This window comes from Ursus maritimus, unplaced genomic scaffold (genome assembly GCF_017311325.1).
Source record: "Ursus maritimus isolate PB19 unplaced genomic scaffold, ASM1731132v1 scaffold_16, whole genome shotgun sequence".
Classification (NCBI taxonomy): domain Eukaryota; kingdom Metazoa; phylum Chordata; class Mammalia; order Carnivora; family Ursidae; genus Ursus; species Ursus maritimus.
In genome coordinates, this window is record NW_024424008.1 from 38,024,143 (window position 1) to 38,044,811 (window position 20,669).

The window sequence follows — 20,669 nt, forward strand, 5'->3', positions numbered from 1 at the left end:
TAGAATAGTACACAGAGAGCTAGGCTTTAGGGTCTGGTTTCCCCCCCCCCAATCTGTTGTAGATTAAATGTTTTTATAAAATATAACAGAAATGAATTAGCAGGAAAATGAAAAAAAATTATGAGACCTATAAAATACTACACAAAATCTTTATTAGATTTAATAGAGCAGACATAAAATTCTAGAAACTTTAGCGAAAATTTCTAAATGTTTATTGTCAGTTTGTATCTGCATCTAATCATAGACCAGTGACAAGTGTGTCATGGCCTCACAGTGATCCTCAGACCACGCCTGACTTCAAACCCTTCTGGAGATCTTCTGAGACAAGAAATGGAAACGAGGCTTGAGTATAACAAAGATAATTTTGGTCTCAAATGATCTTATCACAGAGAAGTTCTCTTGAAGAGGATATTTTTAAAATATCTTTTACCCTAAGTGCTATAAAAGAGTGTTTTTGTGGTTATCTAACGCTGGATGATGGGAAGAAACATTATAAAGCACACTTCAGCCTCTATACAGGAATTGTCCTCTACTGATTTCTTTCTTTATCCCTAAAACTGAAGCAAATAAGCAAAACAAAATAAGCAAAAACGTGGCCACATCAGTGCTGAAGTGTAGATATTCAATACGTGTGATTTTAAACCATGTGAACCAAAAAGAATTTATTCCTGGTTAATATGCATCTGATAGAAGATTGGTTTTTTTTTTTTTTTTAATCATTTGTCTGGTTTTTTTGTTTGTTTGGGTGGTTTGTTGTTCTTGTAGCTGCTATTTCTGAAACTTGTCTCTCTAAGTAAGGGAGACACATTGAGCCAAAGAGAATTGGACTCTGGCATTCCCCACCCAACCTTTTCCTGAATTTTGTGGAAGTCAGTCCTGGGAGACAGGTCCCTGTCTCTTAGATAGCTCAGGATGGGGATCTAGTGAAAAACTAGTTTTGTTCAAAAAGGCAGAAGTGGAAAAGGAATTATAAACGATCTGGCCACAAACCAGGGCTGCTGAAGTTGGTATAGTATCCAGATTCATTACAGTGATACCTGATATCCGCATCTACTCTCCTGGGCCTCTCTCCAGGATGGGAAAGGTGGGGCCACACTGCAGAGGAACCAGGAACTCTATGAGCATCATAAGTCATGTGCACCCGAGGGAGAATCTGTCAGACATTTGGCATAATGACAGTGGAGGGGCCGATAATTTGTGCCATTTTCTCTTTTCTTCTTTGTTCACTTACCTAATAAATGGGCATCTGTCCCCTAAGTCTTACAAGAGTATTTAATTTGGTTGGAGTCTACAGAAGGACCAGAGAATGGCAGAGACCATCGGTAAATTATTGCCATCTTAGCTCACTTTCACCTTTCTGCAACATCCTTCTGCATCCATTCCTACCTCTTTCCAGTCCATTCTCCCTCACATAGTCGGATCTGACCATGTCATGATCATGTTTTAAAAGAATTCAGTGGTTTCCCATTGATCTTAGAATCAAGTTCCAAGTCTTCAGCATGGTCCCTGTGGTCCAGCTTGGGTAAGCCCCTAATTAGCACCTCATACGATCTCCCTCCCTCCCACTTTGGCCCCTTCGCACTGGCCTTTTCTCTTCCCTCAAACTTGTCAAGCTCCTTCCCACTTCTCCATCTGCACATCCGCCCCACTCTTGCCCCTTGTCATCTAACTTCTCATTTTTCATTCCTCAGCGTTCTATTTCCAGACTAACGTAAATCCTTACCATTAGTTCTGAGCACTTTAGATGTATTCTACCCCACAGACATGATCCCAACTGGCCTCACGTAATTATGTGTGTGATTCCTCTTTAATATTAGTTCTCTGTCATGAGATCGGGAGCTCCATCGAGGCAGGGACAATGAGCACTTTATCTTTGTGTCCTCATCCTCTTGCAGCATCACTGGCTCATTCCATATATTTCTTGGATGAATGCAAAGCCACTTCAGTACCAGTTCTACCACTGAGCCTGAATGTTTAAAGCCAAAACACTGTCAAATTCTGCATTCTAACGCCAAAGAAAAACAACACAAGACCATTCTCTTCTGAGTTTGAACTCAGATGAGCTCAAAACGGGAACACATAGTTTTTCCAGGATAAGAAAAAAATTATAAATAAAAAAACAAGTTTTCTTGGAAAGCACAGCTAGATAATGGTAATCTTAAAATTGAACTGATAAACTTGAACTCTATTTATTGATAGACACCTATCTGCTGGAGTGGTGATGACAATCCATCATGATGGGATTCCTCCAATTCCTGCTCTGAATCAGGGCTATCTCCCTGTGACTGCGGCCTTACCTAAACTAATTAAGAGGATTTTTTCCTTTGGCCTTGGCTTACGGCTGCTAACATGACTTCCAGTAGCAACATCTTTTGAGGTACAGAGAGCCTTCTACTCTGGTTCGGCAGGAACGCATTGGAGTACATGTGTGTCAGCCCAAATTATCTTTTTAGGACTACATTCAAATAAAATCTATTCAACCCTCAAATTCCCCTGTATTTAATACTAAGTGTTACTCAATTTCTAGGTAATCCAAGATATTTCCAAAAAGAATGGTAAAATCTTTTTTCCCCTAATCTATGTAAAATCAGCTACTAATTCCATAGATCCCTCAATTATTCCCAAGATCAACTTGGAAACCGTATTTCTAGGTTGTACACCCTGATGTTATTTTGGCTTTCCTGCTTGGCAGCTCTGGCCTTTGACCTTTTAATAAAACTGTTGATGCATTGTTTTTCAATACAGTGCTCACCTATTAAGCTTCTGCCGTATGCCTTATAGGGAAGCCCTGATAGGACTGTTTACCCAGCATGTGACTCCTTTTAGAGACAGCCCAACAAAGTATGCTGATTGCTTGTTCAAAAGGAGACCTTCTAAAATGCCTCTGATGTTTTTCCCTTCTCTTCACTGTCAAGCCCATGAGTATTAACTTCACATTCTGACAATTTTCAGTCCTTTCTGCTTCCTAACCTTGAGGAACTAAAGACAAAATTGAACAGATATTTATTCTTTCATCCACAACTCGAGTGGCTGCTCAGTATCTTTGTCAATGGAGGGATCCCTGTAGTCGTGCTTCAAGCTTCAGTTACTAGGCTGCAATGAGAATCCCTGCATATACACACCGCCCTCACCCAGAGACGTATCTCCATTGTCCCTCATAGTTGTTGGACCTCCAGGATACATACCATAAATGCTTGTAAACTGGCTTGAATGTAGAAAGAAATGAATGATATTGAATTCATACCTACTACAGTTAGTTTGAGTTTTAAATAAAAATTATTTTGTTCAACAATATTCGTCCCATGTAGGAGGCAGTGGTATGCAGCAGGATGTTTTCACCCACACATTTTATTTATTTATTATTTTTGTAATGATTTTATTTATTTATTAGAGAGAGAGCAAGAGAGCAGAGTGCGAGAACACGAGTGGCAGGGGGAGGGGCAGAGGGAGAGGGAGAAGCAGACTTACCACTGAGCAGGGAGCCTGATGTGGAGCTGTGGGGCTGGATCCCAGGACCCTGGGATCATGACCTGAGCTGATGCTTAACGACTGAGCCACCCAGGCGCCCCCCCCAACCCATTTTAATGATTATTAACAATTCTTCAATTAAAAAAAAAAACTTTAGATTGTCACTACTATTTCTGTACAATCTCATAATGTCAAATATCACTGAACCTAGAATAGCATCACTCCATGAAACAAGTCAGAGGTCATTGAACCTACTAGCATTCTGTCATTTATTGCTCATTTATTGATCAGGCATTTTGTCATAGAAGGACACACTAATATAATGTAAAGGCTATTTGTAAATGGAGGACAGGCACCCCCTTGTGACAATTCATCTTTAAAAGGCTAAAAAGACCTTGCTTCTAGCCATGATAGGGGTAACAAAGACTGGGCTTATGTGACCATAATAAATAACTAGAAAACACACCTTAATGTATTAATCCAACTGTTTTTAGATATTGGACAACAGACTGGAGAAAATATCAATGCCCGAAAGAAGAGGAAAAAATTAGGTGAACTCAGTGATTCTAGATTCCCCAGATTTCTACCTGGAGGAAATTTCTGAACTATGCTTTCAGAAAGGAGAACCCTAACAAATTGCAGTCTGGGTGAATTAAGGAAAGGAAGAATGGAGTTCAAGGAACTGGTGGCAGCTGGAAGTTGTAGGACAGAATTCCTTAAAGGACGGAGCTATATAGAAAAAATGTTTAGAAATCTACCTAGTGTTCCCCTTGAGTCTCTATTGAATAGTAGGCTATGCAAAAGAGACTGCATGCCCTGCAAAGTCTGAAATATTTATTATTCATCTGTTTACAGAAAGCGCTTTCTAATCTTTGCCCTAGAAATGAAAATATGATATTTAAAGTGAAATTTTCACTGGATGAAATTAACAACAGATTAGACATTACAGAAGAAAATATTAGTAATTATGAAGGTAATTTATCAAGTAGTCTAACATACATGCAATAGGAATAGCAAAAAGAAAGGAAAAAGGGAAGGAGGTATAAGAAAAGTGAAGGGGGAGGTAAGCAGAAGGGGGAATGAACCATGACAGACTATGGACTCTGGGGAAAAAACTGAGAGCTTCAGAGGGGAGGGAGGGGCACTGGGATAGGCCAGTGATGGGTATTAAGGAGGGCACATATTGCAAGGTGCACTGGGTGTTATACGCAAATAATGAATCATGGAACATTACATCAAAAACTAAGGATATACTGTATGGTGACTAACATAATATAATAAAAAATTATTACCAAAAAAATTGAAAAATATAACGGTTCAGGTTTTTCCAAATTTGATAAAACCTATAAACTCAAATGAAATAAGGTCAATGAATTCCACCTAGGGTAAACAGAAAGAAAACCTCACTCTGGTGCATCATAATCACACCACTTGAACTTCGTGATAAAGACAAAGTATTAAAAACTGCCAGAGGAAAAAAGTCACCTTATGTACAGATAAAGATAAGAATGAGAGAAGAAAACTATGCAACCCCTAAATCAATAGAACAAGGTCTTTAAATAACTGAAAGAAGAAGAAAAAAAACCTGTCAACTTAGTATTTTATATTCGGTGAAGATAGCCTTCAAAATGAAGACAAAATAAAACCTTTTTCAGACAAAAGCGGAAAGAATTTATCACCAGTAAATCAGTTCTACAAGAAATATTGAAAAAAAAGTTCTTTGGGCAGAAGGAAAATGATAACAGATGGAAGCAGGGATCTACACAAAGAAATAAAGAGCCCTCGAAAATGTCAGTATTTGTGTTTTTTCTCATCTTTTAATTTCTTTGCAAGATAAATGAATGTTTAAGGGAAAACAGATAGCAATGTATTATGGGCTATTATAATATGTGTAGAAGTAAAATGTATGAATATAATAGAACAAAGGGGAGGTAGGAAAATGGAAGTATTTTGTTATAAGGATCTTATGTTATACAAGAAATGATATTATTTCAAGGCAGTCTATGATAAGTTAAATGCATATTATAACCCCTAGAACAACCACTAAAAAAAAATAAATAAAACAAAAAATATAACTAACAAGGCAACAGTTGATATAAAATGGAAAAACAGAAAATCCTTAATCAAAAAGGCAACAGAAAATGCTGAAATAAGAACAAAGCACATGAGATGAATAGAGAACAAATAGCAAGATGGTAAACTTGAGTCCAAACATATCAATAATTACATTAAATGTAAATGGTCTAATAAAAGGCAGAAATTGTCAGACTGAATACAGAAGATACAACTATGTGTTGACTACAAGAACCTTCCTGAAATACAAATACATAGCTATGTTTTAAATATATATGTATAGATACATACATACATGTGTATAACAAACATTAGAAATAAGAAAGCTGAAGAGGCTATATTAATATCAGATCAAGTACACTTCAGAGCAAGTGAATTACCAGGAATAAAGAGGGGCATTTCAAAATCAGAGGCTAAGGAATTACAAATCTTCAAATCCAGCCCAATTAAAGTGAATTGCCTTACAGGATTGCCACTATCAAGCATCCCAACTGATCAGAGTTAAGCACCATTTAAGCCAGTTTGGACTCAAATTTAAAGAATGGCATAGATGACATACTCCTTTTCTGTTCCAATTCCAACTTCTAATATACCCATATATGTTTGACCCTCTTTCGCTAAGTCTGGGATGACTACCTTTACCTACCTCGTTTCATTTTCTCCTTCTCTGTTTTATTCCAATTGCTATTTCAGTCCAAGCAGTAGACTAATATCTAATTTGAGTTCCATGTTGCCTTGCATTTCTTCTATGTTTAAACCTGTGGAAGAGCTTGCGAATTGTCCACCAATATAATGTGGCCAATCTCTTCCTTTAATAACAGAACTCCTGTCTTTTATCTGTGAATATGGGACCCACCTGAAGGTTGGTTTCCTAGACTCAGTGGGCTATGTGGCCATGTGACTAAGGTCTGCCATTTCCTGGTCGTGCTTTAAAAGAAATGATGTGTGAGCCCCTTGCTTTTGTACTCCTTCCTCTGGCTGAGAATCACTTTTGATAAAGGGTCTGAGATTTTTATTCTTGTTAAACACTCTATTGAGTGGGTCTCTTTGTAATAGCAGCTTAGAGTAAATTCTAATATAGTACCTCTTTAATTTTCTTTGCCCAAGAGAATTGGTAACTTTGCATAACAAGCCAAATTTCTCATGCAATCCCTGTGTTATCCCTATTTAAAGAAAACAATCAGAAAATTGCTGTCACTTTTTAACTGAGGATAAGGACTCTGAAAATAGAATCTTGCCACTACCTCCCTACTTTATTGCTTGCTAACTTTATCCATGATAGAATCAATTTATGACTTAAAAACACAATAGTTTATTGCTAGTCTTTAAGGAAGTGGAGACCCTCTAGGCATAGATATTAAATGTAGTTTTGCAGTAACAGAAAACAACGAACATGTATAGTTTCAAGTGTTAATTTGCGTGGCATAGAATGAGCCCTTCATTCTTCTAAACCTCTGTTGGTAGTCTAATCCATGAAAGGGGAATTAGTAAGCCTGCTCTGATACTCTAAGGGTTTTCTAATCACCTAATCATTTGCCTGGCCCCAAACCCAGCTTTTTCTGGGCTGCAGGCTTTATGGTCTCCCAGGTTCAGCTGATCCTATTTCTAGAATTCTCCTTTCGTTTTCAGGTGAGTTTTGTTTTTGTTTTTTTTCCTTTCAGTGGTCATAATGGAGACCCTGCTACCCTCCAGTCTCTGCATGTTAAGATTAGAATAATTAAGATAATGGGAAGAATTCGATTTTGGAACACTCAGCAAAGCTAATTTGAGTTCCTGCTATAAAGTTATTTGAATCCTTCCAAACAACCTGTGGTATATGCTGTTGAGTCTCCCAGCCCTTTTTGAGGCTAGGGCCTACCTAACCTCTAGAAAATCTCTTTTCATGATAATCACTGTCTCCGATTAAACCTAGGATTCTCAAGGGGGGCTGTTTAGCATCAACATGTTACCCTACTTAAGTTAAGCCATCTCTGCTCTGGTGTCTGGATAGAGAATAATAACCAGGATTGTGTGGAGACCCATCACTTTGCTTTCTGTGAAGCTGCTTTATCAGGAACAAGCCCCAGGGTGGCATTACTTAATCAATAGCAGAGATGTAGAGAGAGAGAGAGAGAGAGAGAGAGAGAGAGTTCACAATAAACTGATTACTGCATCTGGTTTCCTATGAGCAGTTGCAAGACTAGTGAAAGTCCTCTAATCTCATCAAGCAACCAGACAGATTGATTTTGAGTTCATTAATCGTTGCCAGGGTGGATGAGAGAGAAAGAGAGATGGGAAGTGAGTGCATCGTTGATATCTACACCTTTAACAGAGATCAAGAAGCTCTTAAAAGCTGTCATGGCCTCTGAGAGCACTGGGCCAGGATCTCTGCTCCCTAGCCCAGAGTCAAGGTCAACATCCAAGTCCTCGGAGGAGGGCAGAGGACCTGGGAATAGGAAGCCATGTGCTTTTAGATTTGTCTACAAAGCATCCAAAACTCCAAAAGAAAAGGGAAAGTCTTAGTTATTTATCCAGATAATTTGTCCACAGAATATCAAATAGCTTTCCATCCAAATATTTGGCACCGTATAGATCTACAGAGGTATTTTGGCAAACTCAAAGTTGCTTATCAGCCTTATCTACCAAAGAAGAAAAGCTGGAACTGCGCCTGAAAAGGACATCAAATAACAATAAATCAATTTAATTTGGGGTGTAGGTGTTTTTAACTCAGTTCAGAATTCAGGATTCTGTCTAGGCCATCCTGTCCCTCTAAGCTGTTTATTCCTATACCTGTTAACCGATATGCTAATGGACTGAAAGGGCTAGTGACTCGCCACAAATTGTTTATTTCAATGCAGATGCCTTGTTGCTTTGTACAACAGGTATCTTCTTTGGAGGTTGTATTCAAATTGATTCAACAATAAAATACATGGAAATGGGCAGGTTTGCTTAGGAGAAAACCAATCTTCTAACCAACTCACAATCTGTCAGGTTGTTAATATTAATTTTTATATATTGCTCTCTCTCTAAACCATCATAATAATTTCCTGCTAATGTGAGGTTCAGTCGAAGGCAAGAAGGTACCTTTCAGACAGGCTCAGTGTAGAGCAACATTCTACTAGGCAACATTGTCCACGTGCCTGTTTCCTTCCCTGTGGTACAAGGTAACTTGTGAGAGTCCCTCATTAACTGCACAAATATTCACTGTCTATTATGGGCTACACATTGAACTATTATTAGTGATAGAAGGCATGCTCCCATAAGCGTGGTCCTTCATCTCAGATGATTCAGGACTTCTCATAGGGGTTGGGAGGTATGCTCTGGGAGGACCAGGAAGTGTCAATCATTTGGACTTGAAGTGTATGGGCTGACAGAACTTAGATGAGTAGGGCTTGCCCTGGGAAACTGGGAGATTATTCCAGCAGGTCCAACAGCTGAGATGAACCTGAGGGGAAAGAGCAGGGTATGTTTGAGGCACTCCAAGAAGCATGGCAGGAGTTTAGGGAGGAAAGCAGACAGCAGGAGGATATGGGGCCAGGTATGTTCAGATGGGAATGCTGCTGCTAAACTCATAAGGAAGGTGTGTGGATATAGATGATTCTTAGAGACCAAGAATGGGCCTGAAGACATCCTCACAGAGAACTGATAGATTGGGTTTAGGAAAGGTCATGTTGACTGCAGAATAGGGAATCCACAGGGATAGAGGGCTAAGAGACTGTGAAGGAGATATTGTAGTCATCATGGAAATGGACAATTATAGGAGGGGGTACTTTTGTTGCTCACCCCAAACCCTGTACTTCCTACAGTGTGGTGTCCCCACCAGGCTTTATCCACCCTGACATGGCTCAGTGAAGGAGGCCTGGCATCAGACCCTTTCATGATCCTATTATCTACACTTTGTTAGTGAGGCAGCAATTTTGCTCGGTCATAAAGAGGTAAAGACAGTAATAACAACTGTGAAACTAAACCAGGTGTGTTCTAAATCTTCTGTGAAGTAGACACAATTTTTCCTTGTAGAGAGGAAAGTTTGAGATAAATAGCAGAGAATCGGTAAATAGTTCAGCCTATGACCTTGATGCTTATTGATTCCTGCAGCTGTTTATCTTTCTCTAGGCTGCCCAGGAAAAAAAAAACCAAACCTCCAAAAAACAATTATCACTTAATTATAAAATTGCTTGTCTTGGGAGAGCCTTCTGGTTGGTTGCTGAACACTCCAAGGGGGTAAGTTAATCTCTGTAAACCACCCAGCCTCACTGAAGCTGCTGCTTAAAATTCCTAACCACAGCCTTCATTATTCTCTGGTATGGATGAAAAATCAAAGGAAAAAAGGAAGAAAGGAAGAAGCACCCACGTTTTCTTCTCATTTTCAGACACTTAGGGTGTTTAGCCAATCAGAGGACTCGGATGACTGTCTATTTCTCACCTATGGGATTTGAATACTGATGGATTCTGGTCACGGGGGTGCCAGATGTGGTAGACAGTGTGCCCTTGAGTCATGTGAGTAGCAGTGCTGGTGGAAATAGTTGCTGAAGTTGTGGTAGTAATTTTCAGATTGGGCTGCAAAAGGGAAAATGGAAAGGATAAGAATTTTTTTTCTTTTTTTTACACACAAATAATTTCTTCTTTAACCTTAGCTTAGATGAAAGGTAGGGCCCTAAAGTCAAACGCCTGTTCTCACCATCTTAGGGGGTGGGAGTTGGGTTTCTCACCATTAGTGTCACAGGCACTCTGAGCCAGAGGTTTAATCATGCCAGTGGGATAGGTGATAAACTCTTCAACCTGCTTGCCCTATTCCTTTATATTTATTTTCTTATCTTGGTGATCGTTAAAAATGTTTGGCTAGCAAACACACAACCCTATTAAAAATGGGCAAAGGACTTAAATAGACATTTTCCAAAGAACATACACAAATGGCAAATAATCACATGAAAAGATGTTCAACAGCACTAGTCACTAGGGACATGCAAACTAAAACCACAATGAGACACAATTCTCACCCATTAGGATGGTGGCCATCAAAAAAGGAAGGAAAAAAATGCAGCGAGGGAGGAAGGAAGGAAGGAAAGAAGGAAAGGAGGGATGGAAGAAGGAAGGGAGGAAACCCTAAAATAGAAGTGTCAATGATGATGTGGAGAAATTGGAACACTGTGTCGAGTGTGTGGGAATGTAAAATGGTGTGGCCACTATAGAAACCATTATGATGATTTCTCCAAAAGTGAAGAAGAGGGTTATCATATTGCCATTCAGCAATTCCACTTTGGGAAAAGAATTGAAAACAAGGTCTCAATATTTGTACATCCATGTTCAAAGCAGCATTATTCACAATGGCCCGAAGATGGAAGCACCCCAGATGTCCATGGGTGGATGCATGGATTTTAAATACTGGTGTATATCACAGAATATTATCCAGCCTTAAAGAAGAAAGAAATTCTGGCGTATATGATAACATGGATGAACCTTGGGGACATTATGCTAAGTGAAGAAAGTATGTCACAGAAACGTAAATGCCATAGTATTCCACTTATCTGAGGCACCTAGGGTGGTCAAATTCATAGAGACAGAAAGTACAACAGTGCTTGCCAGGGACTGGGGAGAGTGGGGAATGAGGAGTTTTTGTTTAATGGGCACAGAGTTTCAGTTTTGCAAGATGAAAAGATCTCTGGAGATTGGTGGTACAACACTGTGCGGGCACTTAACACTTCTGAACCGTACACTTACAAGTTAAGATGTGATGTTTTGCATATGTCACCACAATTCAACATTTTTATAGACTGCTTGGCCAGCTTTGGAAAATTGAAACATATTCAGCAGGAGAACAGACAGAACTGTGGAGCCCTATCTTGGTTCCTCTTCCAAGAGTTGGCTTTCTGGAAGACCTCAAACAAAACACCAAACTATTCAGTTTACCTCTCTCTAAAATGTGATGGATGTTATTCTTATCTTATTGAGGGGTGGGGGTTGGAAGAAGGTGTTCGAAGCAAGAGAAGTGTCCAATATGGCATAGAGACAACACTCCTGCCTCTACCCAAACTCCGATGGGAAATAACAAGTCACACACTTACTTCTGGTAAAGGGGAAGTTGCAAAGGATATCTGTTTCTGTGGAAAGTTATCTTTCTTTAGCACTTGCTACCTTGGCACACATATAACCCAGCAACATCATGGGGAGAGCCATTTTCCTGCTTTATAATTGTACAAACTAAGGTCTACGTGTGGAACTTGAATGCCTGTCCTATGGCTTCAAGTCCAGAGCACATGCAATGGTCTCAATTTCCCACCTTCCCTCACGATCATTTCCCATGTGTAGAACACCCTGATTTCTTTCTGCTGAGTATCCACATTCTACCCATCCTCCGGACCTGATTCAAATCCTTCCTCTACTTCCAATTCCTTCTCTGAGGCTCTCTACGATATCATTTCAACATCCCACTCTGACCATTCCTTCCTCCTATCCCTTAATTTCCTCCACACCCACCCCTTGATAAGTGCTTTGGCTCTCTAATAGTTGTTCAAATCCAGCAGGCACATTCCAACCTCTAAGGGTAGGTCCTTGGTGTTTTCTCCACCTAGGATGATGTCCATTGGACTTATCTCCTTCAAATACTTCCCCGGCTTCTCTGCTTAAGACGTTAACCCGTCACTCTTGTCCTTGGAATCCCTATCTACACAGAAGCAGATGGGGATTACTGTTCACCATGCTTATCACCATCTGATGTATCAAAGGTTTTATATATTTACTTATGGTCTGTTTGTCTCGGCCCAAGAGAACGTAAGCTCCATGAGGTCACAGATTTTTGTCTTCATATTCATTGCCGCATAAGGGTCTGGGGCACAATAGGTGCTTAAATATATTTTTGGATGAATGAATGAATGAACCCCTACAGTTTACACAGAATCTAGCACATAGCTATATGTAACTTTGTCTTTTTTATAATATGTTCTGACAAACAATAGTCTATGCAGTGTTAATAGTTATTATGAAGAAAAAAAATATCATCCTACCAATCTAATTTAGGGAAGACTCAGCTAAATAAGTCACATGTATTTTTTCCTTCGGGGTTTCTAAAATCCCTTGGTACTTTGATAGGTCAATGTGCGTGGCAGACCTCTAGGGGCTGGGATACCATAGGCCACATTTTCCCAGGGGGTTGCCCATACAGTCAACGTCCGAAGGGCATCTGCACAACACACTGGGAAATGCTATGCTGCGTGAGTGAGCTCTGAATTCCTTCCTCTTCTGTGGCCTCAAGTTCTTGATTTATTTATGGTTCTGAATGGGGTTCTGACTGGGCTAAGGCTTGCTTTGATGGTAGGGTTTCAGTCTCAAAGAGCTATTCTTAGTTCTACTTCATTCCCATCCACTCAAAGGTGCTCTGCTGGAGAGGGGTACTACTTGTGTCTCCATCAACACGCTCATTCTATCTGATAATCTGGAAAGTTGCTTAAAAGACGAGGATCCTAAACTGGGTAAAACCAAAAATCTCTAAACCAAATGTAGCCCCCTGCCCTGCTTGCCACTTGCAGCATTAAGCAGGAGTTGGTGGGAAGAGAGACCGTGAGCCAAGTGGGGGTCATATTAGGATTTGTACTCTGCCTTTAGAAGGGAAGCCATTGGAGATGCATGAGATCTGTGTCTGGGGATTATCTATGGAACTGCATAAGCAGGAAAGCCAAATGTTTGCACCCCAGAGCCAGAGCTGACATCCAAGCTTCCCACTTCAGGAGAACCTTGGGCCCGGCCTGGATACCCATCCCTGCCTCTCCCGGCTGTCGATGGCAAGCCCACTAGGGGGCAACCTCATGTCAGCTGTAATGAAGAGAGGCAGCATCTAAGACACAGAGACGGTAATCAATTACCATTTATTGAGTGCTCACTATGCATCTGACACACTTGGAAGCATTTTCATGCTTTATCCATTTGGTACACATAATAACCGTGAAATACATATTACATCCTTATTTCACAAATCTGAAAAGTAAAGCTCAGAGAGGTGAACTAATTTGCTCTACGTCGGACAGCTAGATCTCCAGGCTTTAACGTAAGGTCCACAATAGCACAGATGTATCTGAGGGAGAGTGTGAAATCAGAGGAGCAAAGCTCTAGGAGACCGGATTGGCGAGGAGTGGAGGAGGGGGTGGAGAACACAGAAAGCAGGGCTTGCTCACCCATAGACCCCTTGAGGTTAGATGAAAGCATGAGACCTGATCCAGAAGACAGAAGGCGACTGGGAGCAATTTCAGGGATTATATTACTCTCTGGTGGGGAAATTCTAACTTTGAAGAAGGAGACGGGGGGAGACAGATGGAGACAGAAGATAGAGGTAGAGTAGGTGAAGAGCCTTTAAGTTTGTCCCCTTCAGATGACCCACTGACCCTTCTTCAGTGTCAAGCACAGCCCCAATTCTCAACGTCCATCTGGTAGGCTTGGCGAGAAACAAGCAAGCTCTTTGGAATAAGGATGAGTTTAGGAAGAGTGGCATTTAAACCATCAACCCTGCTTTGTTGGATTCTCACCATGTGCCAAGGCCATGATTGAGCTACACAAGGAACATGCAAAATGATCTCCAACCTCAAGTGACCTACGATAGAGTTGGAGGAATGGGAGGAGAAGTCTCGCACGATTACGTAACACTGTAGGACGATATATAGGAAATGCCAGGAATGATAAATACGACAGGGCTTCAGAAAAGCATGTCCAGGTAGTGAAGGAGATAGTCCGATTTGAGCTAACACCTGCTGCACCAGGAAGATGGAAGCAACACCTACAGGAAAGCATGGGAGGCAGGAGTAGGAAGCAGTGGGTAGACCCACTGGACTAGGTAGAGAGCTTGCAAAGAGACAAGGTGAGGTGAAGCCAAATTGTGGTGGCATTGAATGCTTGTCTAAGAAGTTCAGACTTTAGCTTCTAAGCACCAAAGATCTACAAGCAGGAGAGTCGCAGATCCTAGAGTATAGTTTACGAGGTCAGAATGATTGCAGGATGAAGACAGGGTGGCCCAAAGGGAAGAGGCTGGGAAGCAAGTGGGGAAGTATTTGCAGTGAATATAGGTTCTTTTCACCTGCCCAGTATCCATTTCCCTTTCTCCTGGGAACTGTGCCAGAATTTTCCTGTGGGAACCTTTCTCATCAGTCTCAAACTCTGTGCTCTGGGTGGGGCTGATGCCACTCTCAGTCCCTTCCTAGAGGTGAATGCATGCCCCAGACCCAGCCAGTCAGAAGGGTCCCTTCCCCTGGCCACACAGTGGTTAAAAAACAAGCCATGCCTCAAGTCAGTCCAGTGAGAATCCACGCTTGCATTTTTTTCACAATCATTGGAAATGAAGGATGTGCTTTGCGTTGGGTTTGTCAACTGGAGGCTTTGCTGGCCATTTGCCAACACTGGAGAGGGGAATAAAATCTAACCAGAGGAAAGAAGAGTCAAGAGATGGGAAGAGAGAGTTCTAAATTATGGAAACCCTGGATTCAGCCATGGCTGATATGTGGTCTGGAAAAAGAAAAATCAAACAGCAGAGGTAAGAGATTGCCAGAAAGGAGGAGTGGTGGTCAGGGACAGCCTCTCTGACAAGGTGACTTTGGATGTCTTTCTCACCTTATCTTCTTGCAAGCTCTCTACCTAGCCCAGCTGGTCTACCCTGAAGGAGGCAGAGGAGTGAGCAACGTGGGTGTCCAGGGGAAGAGCCCTCTAGAGCGAGGTAAGAGCAGAGCAAAGCCTTTGGCTGGGATGTGCTCGGCATGTGTGAGGAGCAGAGAGAAGGCCAGTGCGGCCTGAGGCAAGTCAGCAAGACGGAGAGTGATGGGCCAGGGGTCAGGTCATGTAAAGCTTTGTTGTCCCTGGACGGGAGCTTGGCCTCTCCTCTCAGAATGAGTGGCAGCCATTAGAGAGTTCTGAGTTAAGCAATGACATAATGCAACCAATGTTTAAAAGGGTCACTCTGCTCAGCCTGCCTCTGAGAACGGAAGGAGGCAGGGCAAGGGTAAAAGGAAGGAGATGATTCAGAAAGCAGCAAACACCCCAGCCCTTTTGCTTCAGCCAGTACGATTTGAGATCCGGTCTCCAGGCTAGGCACCAGGGAGTTAGAAATGAGGGTCTGGGATCGAGTGGTGATCGAGAAAAGGATCGGAAGTCGGGCCCGAACAGAAACAACCCCAGAGGACCGGCACCCAAAGAAAGAAGGCGGGAGAAAGGGTTAGCGGGCTCATGGCTGGGCGCCGGCCAGAGGGGAGCACAAGGAGCCAGCAGCTGCCACATCCCCAGGGATGGCAAGGTCACCAGGGTGCCCCCACCTGCACAGCAGGTGCAACTGCGAGCGCCTGGTGGAACTGAAGCCTGGCCCAGGCTGCGCAGCCAAGCTGACCTGCACTGGCCCTTGTCCCACAGTCTGCTCCTGAGCTGCGACGGGGAGGCTCCTGGAGACCAGGGCCAAATCCTTGCAGTCTGTGAAAGCCTTCTCGACCATGGTTGTGCTCCCAACCTGCCTTGGTCCTGTCTGCAGGCCGGGGGGCAGGGGTGGGGGGTGGTGGAGGAGGGGGCAGGATCTCTCCAACAGCCACAACCCAGCGACTTCCTCCCATGACCTGAAGCCAGCCCCTTCCTCCCTCCACCCCCACCCTTCCAACCCTTTTCTTTCCTTGCTTTCTTTTCCCCAGGGAGGACTGAGAATCAGATCGAGCTCAAATGTCCACTTAAAGGGGACCTTGGCCCTCTGAGGGGGCTGGGAGGGCAGAGCTGCGGGTAAATTCCAGCAGTAAGCAAGAAGCCCCTCCACCAAGGTCAGGAGGCTTCTCCTACACAGAGAAAACGTCAGAAATTGATCTTGCTTTTAGCATTTACCAGGCATTCTCGGAGGAGGCCGATTCATGGGCTGCACGGTTTGTCTTTGGAAAAGACACCGTCTTGCTCCGCCTTGTCTCTGCAGTCCCACCACTGCTGGGCTATGGTTCCCAACTGGTCCTCCAGAGTCACAGGATAGGTGGCAGGGCCGGCCCCGGAGCCAAGTGTCCCCGACTCAGAGACTCCACCAATATGCAAGTCACCATACTTCCTCCCATTTGCTTTGTGACATTTCTGTGTCCGGCCTTCACATCTACCTCACTTCCAACCCTAAAATGCCTCCATTGAAAAGGGCCTGCGCGTCATCCATCCCAACATGCTCATTTTACAGACCAGAAAACTGAGATCTCAAAATGGGAAGAACTTGTCCATGGTCGCGGGTGACTTTAGGGGCAGAGCAGAGATTGGAAGTCCACACCCCCTCACGGCCAGTGCAGTGAGCCTTTGCCCAGAGTGTTTTCTAGAGAGCTGGGGCCGCTGAACACTTCTGTAGCCCGAGGCAAGCAGCACGGAGCCTTTGGAGTAGGCACTGCTTAACAGACAGATTTTTATTTGGTAAGAGACAATGGCATACACCTGTCTAGTTTCCTCTCCCAGGGAGTTGAGACAAGTGTACAAGCCAGAAGTGTCTTTCCCATATTTTCCTGGACTATGATTTGGCTTCTTCTAAGGAGGACAAGGAGCCGATGTGAGGGGAGTGTTACAGAATAAAGTGGCTGGTAGTCAGGAGCAGTACTCACTCCTTAACCAACATTCAACAGATCCTTGTTTACCTACTCTGTGCTGAACTCTGAGACAGGACAGTGGGTCCAAACGTAAGCAAGAAAGCCTGGAATGGGCGTGCCTGGGTGGCGCAGTCGTTAAGCATCTGCCTTCGGCTCAGGGCGTGATCCTGGAGTTATGGGATCGAGCCCCACATCAGGCTCCTCCACTGGGAGCCTGCTTCTCCCTCTCCCACTCCCCCTGCTTGTGTTCCCTCTCTCGCTGGTTGTCTCTATCTCTGTCAAATAAATAAATAAAATCTTAAAAAAAAAAAAAAAAGCAAGCAAGCAAGCAAGCAAGCAAGCCTGGAATAAGATGTGCCCATTCAAAGCCAGAATCAGGAGTCTATGTACCATGTAAGCTTTTTGATCGTCAGTTTGTCCCTGCATAAAATGGGAATAATAAGACCACCACACTCATAGGACTGCTATTGGGATTAAATGAGTTAATGTATATTAATTTTGGCGAGGTATCTAACTACAGCAGAACCTCAATAAAGAAGCATGCCCAGTGACCAAATCTATAGTCGAGAGCGACACTGTACGATAGAACTTTCTAGGTTTGCAAATGTTCCATACCTGGGCTGTCAAACACAGTAACCACCAGCCACATGGGGCTGTTGAATGGTTTAAGCGTGGCTAATGTAACCAAAAACTGAATTTTAAATTTTACTTAATTTTAATTATTTTGATTTAAATAGCCATACTATTTAAGTTTTACGTGGTCAGCGGCTCATGCACCAGACAGAACAGGCCTATACGTTAAAAAGTACCAGAGTTTAAAACAGAACAGTGAGGTGTGGTACATTCAGACAAGAGGATATTTATTATTCAGAGCTGAAAAGAAATGGCCCATCAAGCCACAAAAAGACATGGAGGAAGCTTAAATGCGTGTTACTCAGTGAAAAAAACCAATCTGAAGAGACTATAGACTATATAACTCCAATAATGTGATGTTCTGGAAAAGGCAAAACTATGGCGACAGTAGAAAGATCAGAGGTTGCCAGGGGTTGGGGGAGAGGGAGGGACGAATAGCGTGCAGCCCAGAGGATGTTTAGGGCAGTGACACTTTTCTGTATGACATTCTAATGGTGGATACATGTCATTATACGTCTGTCGCATCCCACAGAATGAACACTAAGAGCAAAACATCATGAGACGATGGATTTGGGGTGACAATGACGTGTGACGTAGGCTCGTCAGACATAACAAATGTATGGTGCTGGTGGGGCGATGTTGATAGTAGGGGAGCTGTGGGTGTGTGCAGGCAGGGGGTATATGGGGACCTCTGTACTTTTTGCTCAATGGTTCCATGAACCTGTATTGGCTCTAAAAAGTAAAGCCGATTTACAATAAAGAGTGACGCGGGAATGCGTGGGAGAAGCGAGATTTGAAGTTCTCAAGAATGGGTAGATAGGGCCGGAATAACAGGAACTGTGTTTGCCCGGCAGGGTTCAGGGCTGTGAGTCAGGCAGTGGGTCAGAGCAGAGGGTTTTTATGGGAGACATGTGGGAGCCAGGCTAGAAAGTAACTGGGGAATTTGATTTCATATTAAAGAGCCTAAAATGTATCAGCAACCAGTTGAGTCCCTGAAGGCTTTCACACAGGGATATGGGATATCCAAAAAAGTGTTTTAGAAATATGAATATCCTCAAAAAGCATCCTCTCTGGCACTTGAAGGGTTTTCTGAGGGTCAGGTCCATGTCTCGAAGTTAAATCATGTGAGGGTTCCTATCACACCAGGAACTCGAAAGTGCTTAAAACAATTTAAATCAAACAAATTGATAGCTTAGCTCAGGATCGTGCTGCTTCACAAGAATCTTCCATTATCAATGTGGTATGTCCCATATTGCCTGGAAAATTACGGGCTTTTAGGGACTCCTGCTTGATGGATTTGTCTAAATGTGTCTAAAAGGAAAAGCACAATGGAGACCCCATCAGCACTGGGGACTCAGCCTTCAGAATGCTTAAGTATCAGGAAAAGATTTTCCTTTGTGCTCTCCTATGGTGCACTATCTTCAAAGGTCCCCAGATTTATTATTTCATCAACAGATCGGAGAGGGGAGTTTGTATGAGATCAAACAACCGCAAGTACTATGGGAAGGCTGGCAGGTGATAGTGTATAAATTGCCCGATGGAAAATGTCAAAAGTTGACATCAGAGCAGTGGGAGCAGGGGGGAGCATTCGGAACACAGAACAAATGACTGTACCTTTCTGAGAGCCGATTCCTTATACAGTCCGGCTAATGCACTGCAAGAAACTCGGGGCTCAGAAACCCACTGAGAATCCACTGAAACCCATTAACTCAAAATATATCCTTTATAAAAAGTTTTAAAAAGCATCTCTTCATTTCTACGCCTGTTCTCATTTCTGTTATCTTCGCTTTTTTCCTCTGTCTCTCTCTTTCTGTCTCTCTTTCTCTTTCTGTCTCCCTCCCCTTCTCACACACCAATGTACATACACTGCTGTGTGCATTCTCCTTCCCTACCCGGCATTCATCACCTTGTTTCTTTTATATGTCATTCTTTACATCTGCTTGACCCATCTTCCAAGGGCAGTGTCTTGATAGTTAAAGCATCTTCCAAGCTAGAAAACTCTATGCCCCTTGTCACTGCCAGAGCTTTGCAGATTCAGACACTCAGATACCAGAAAGTGAGTTAAAGTCTCTCCTGCCCACATCCGTGCCCACGTGCTGGATCAGCTCCGTGTAGGTGAACGAGAGGGCAGCAAGCAGTGGTGGGACATTCAGCGTGGTCTGAGTGGTAGGTTGTCCTCTATGTCTACCAGTTACTCCCTCGCCTCGCCCCAGTCTTCATTCAAATGCCAGCTCCGGAGAGTGGGCCTTCCCTGACCGCCCTCCTAAAATCACCACCACCTCTGGGCGACCATCTGTCCCCTTGCCCTGCTTCGATTTCACAGCACATTTCATTACTTGCCACAGGAATACATATTTACTTCTTTGTCGATAGCCTATCTCATCTGGTAAGATGGAAGTTCCATCACGTCTTTAATCCTCAGCAGCAAGGTAAGGACTGCGACGAATTGCATTTTCCAGATGGAGACACAGTAAGACTTGGGAGCTAAGGGGTGGCACTAAGGTCATGCACGGGAGTTCCAGAGCAGAGATCGCAACCCGGACTGCCTTTGACTCCAGAGTCAGTGTTCTCAACCACAGCAATTGCCCTTCCTCGTGGCGGTGGAGTTCGCGTTCTAAGGTTATGTGTTTGTGCCCAGTGGAAGTCAGGTTTCAGGTTTGAATGTGTCTTCCATGTAAAAACTAAAACAGCCTGAAAATCTATTGCCTCCCAACCTACCTTCTCGACTCTCTTGTTTCCTAGTGAGAGGTGCTAGGGAGTAGCAACCAATTCTAAACTCCTATAAAAACATAGCCTATCAGAATTTCTCAGAATGCAAGTTCTTCGAGCACGGAAACTGTGTTATTTGTAGGCGGCACTATGGCTAGTGGCTGAAATAGCATGGGGCTTAATCAATAATCTAGTTATTTTCATTCCCATGTTTCTGTGAAGTTCTTAGACTCTCTAAGAATACACAGCTGG